We start from the raw sequence: 3,703 nt of genomic DNA, 5'->3' as shown, positions 1-3,703 counted from the left end.
ACAACTACAGCCTAGAATAAAAACAGCAGGCCCGTTTGACATTTCTACAATCACTGGACAAATGGCTTCCTAAAATCTGCAGCCAGTCTTGTGTGTTTCCCTGGTTTAACTCTTTTCCTGGCTGTCCTGAAACTCACTCTGTAGACCAGGCTGGCTTTGAACTGTCTCTGCCTCTGGCGTGCTGGGATTAAAGGCATGTGATACCAATACCCAGCTTCTGGGTTAACGCCTGTATTAACGCCCTGTACCGGTAAGCTGGCTGCAGGTAAAAGCAGTTGCTACCAAGCCTGACAACCTAACATCAGTCCCTGGGACCCACTTGGTAGAAGAGGAGAATTCCAGCTTTTAACAAGAGGACCCTTACTGACTTGGCCCTTCTCTGTGGAGAGGTACTGCGTGTAATGCTTTCCGTTCCTGTGGCTCTGGTCTTAGTTTCCACCTATTAAGTCATCAATGTATGTGAACACTTATTTTTCTGGACAGGGTCTCTCTATGTAGCTCTCACTGTCCTGGAACTGGGACAGTGTTTCAGGTTGGCCTGGAATTCACGGTGATCCACCTGCCTCTCCCTCCCAAGCTCTGGGATTAAAGGTAGTGTCCTCACGCCCAGCCACACAAAACCAACGATGCGACACAGCAGCGGCCAGCGTATGTGACTCAGTAGGCAGGGTTTGCCTGGCAAGCACTGAGCCCTGGGTATCACCTCCAGCCCAGCCTAAGCCATGCACCTGTAATCCTAGCACTTGGAAAGTAGTGGCAGGAGAGTCAGAAACTCAGTCATCCTTGGGATCATAGAGTATATAGCAAGGTCAGCCTGGGATACACAAGAGCCTGTTTTAGGACAGGGAAGTAGGAAACCAGAGAGGCTGCTCAGGAACTTTGTAAGGGTGGAGAAGAGGCCTAAGAGGCTATGTCCTAGAGGGCACCACCCATTCCTGATCCAAGAAAAGTAGGTGACTAGTGAAAAGCCTGAGGACTTTGAATCCTCTTGGAGGAAATGGCTTCCCATTTGGTCTGGAAGCCCTCATAAAAGGCTTAGGAAGTTATCATAGCTGGGGAGCAAAGCGGACAGATAATGAGCAAGGGAGAAATCTCCACCAACCCAGCAACATGTAGAACTGGAGAATATTCACCCTAAGAGCAGGCCCTAAGGGCTAGAGAGGGGTTCAGCAGTGTGTGCCTTGGCCCAGCACTGCCAACAAACACACAAACAAACAAAAAAAAAGTAACTGAGCAGGCCAAGAATATCCAACTTATGAAACTCAACATAATGACCTTAACAAAAAGAAGCCAAGCCCCCAGTAGGTTTCAAAGCAGGACCCAGTGTGGGGAAGCCAGGTTCTGCTCACGTGACCCTGTGAAATGGTCCAGCTCCTCTGTAAAATGGGACCTCTCATGGATGCTGAAAAATATGAAGTTGATTTTGCTCTACAAGATGTTCAGCATTGCTCTAGCTCAGAGCCAAGTGCAGCTAACTGGTGAGGAGGCTACAAGGAGAAAACGGAGGTCCATAATAGAATAAAGGAGAGATAGAGGGGCTGGAGTTAACGTTCTGAGCAGGGGCAAACCTGTGGGCATGCTGCCTACGTCATCAGATGGGGTCCTAATCTCAGAATAAGTCTGGTACTCGATTCAGTGCTCTGCCTTAGCCACCCTGAAACTCTAAATAACTTTATGCATACATGTTTATGTGTGTGCATATGTGTGTCAGTGTGTGCATGTGTGTTCATCTGATTTTGTATGTGGAGGCCTGAGGTCTAGCATTATGTGCCAGTCCTCAGGAGCTGTCACTTTCTTTTTTTGTGAGACAGGTTTTTTCTTTTTTTTTTTTCCCCCTGAAGCATTCAGCTAGACAGGCTGCCAGCAAGCCACAGCGTCCGCCGTCACCATCTGCCTACAGCCCTGAGAATACAAGCTATCAGTGCTCGCCACCACACCCAGCCTTTTTTTGTGGATGCTTGGGATCAAACTCAAGTCCTCATGCTTGCACACCAAGGACTTCACCAACTGAGCCATCTCCCCCAGCCTCTGATTGTACCATTCGCTTATATTTTATAAGTAAATTCAGTATACAAAGCAGCAAGCCCAGGAGCAGAGGAGACATGCCAGATGGCACTGAGCAGGCTCAAGCCAGCAGCACAGTGGGTGGCGGGTAGCACAGGTGCCTAGGAGTTAGCCTGTCCACCTGGCATGCACTCATGGCTGGGCAGTCTGTGATGCCGAGGAGCTGCAAGGGAACGGGAAGCCAGGATCTGTGCCCAAGTGGACAGGAACAAAAAATAAAACAAACAAAAGAAAAACAGCAGAAGCCCACCATGGCAAGAGCTTTCATGAAGAAAGGGCCTGACCCTGGGGTTTGCACAAATGCAGCTCTGGTGCCTAGGATTGGGCAGCACAGCCAACCGTAAGGTGGGAATCTTTGACAGCAAATTGTAAAATAAAAGATACACCTGAAGGTTGCATTGAAGCACTGGGTTTGAGTCACACAACCAAAAAGAAGGAAAGTTGTTTTTTGTTTTTTTAAACATGTATGGGTGTTTTGCCTGCATGTTTATCTAGGAATCACTTGTGTGCTTGGTGCCCGGGGAGAACAGAAGATGGATCTCCTGGGACTGGAGATATAGACAAGTGTAAACTACCATATGAGTCCTAGGAATTGAACTCGGGTCCCTGGAAGAACTACTATAATCCTAGCGCTGAGCAGGAGGCAGGATCAAAAGGTGGATGACCAAGTTGGCAGCCTGCTTGTTATCTAAGTAGGAGGGTCTCTGAGTTTGGATTAGCAGCAGCCATGCAAAATATTGAGCTTGGTGCTGGGAGGGTGTAGAGAAAAAAAAAACCCTTAGACCTCTTCTGGTATTGGTCAGCTCGTCTTTCTGGAATTGGTGAACCTCAGATCCACTTGAGACCCTGTCTCAAGGAAATAAAGTGGAAGCCAGGCGTGGTGGTGCATGCTTGTAATCCCAGCACTCAGGGAGGCCAACACAGGCAAATCTCTGTGAGTTCAAGGCCAGCCTGGTCTACAAAGTGAGTCCAGGACAGCCAAGGCTACAGAGAAATCCTGTCTCGAATGAATGAATGAATGAATGAATAATAAATAAGGTGGGCTGGAGAAATGGCTCAGTGACTGCTCTTGCAAAGGAACTGTGTTCAAATCCCAGCACCCACATAGCAGTTCACAACTGTCTGTAACTCCAGTTCCAGCGGATTTGACACCCTCACACAGACATACATGGAGACAGAACACCAATGTAAATGAAATTTAAAAAAAAAAAAGAAGAAAGAAAAGAAAAGAAGGTGGAGGGTTGGTGAGATGGCTCAGTGGGCAGAGGTGCTTGTCTCACAGATGCGGCTCGCTGAATTCAATCCTCTAAACCCAACAGAAGGTGAGAGAAGAGAAGAGACAAGGCACAATTGTCCTCTGAGTCGCACATGCATATCACGGCCTGCCTGCATGTCTCTCTCTCTCTCTCTCTCTCTCTCTCTCTCTCTCTCTCACACACACACACACACACACACACACACTGTCCAAGTTTACCTGATGCTATACAGCAAATTTGAGGCAAGCCTTGGACACATGAAACTTTGTCCTGAAAAAAACCCAAGTTAACCAAACAATAATAAACAAAGAAAACTTGGCCCAGGTCAGGGGAGACGGAAGCCACACTCGGGGCAGCAAAAGAAACACAGCGACACAGTCCAC

Source organism: Psammomys obesus, unplaced genomic scaffold (genome assembly GCF_907164565.1).
Source record: "Psammomys obesus unplaced genomic scaffold, mPsaObe1.curated_primary_1811, whole genome shotgun sequence".
NCBI classification, from domain to species: domain Eukaryota; kingdom Metazoa; phylum Chordata; class Mammalia; order Rodentia; family Muridae; genus Psammomys; species Psammomys obesus.
This window is presented reverse-complemented; position numbering follows the sequence as displayed.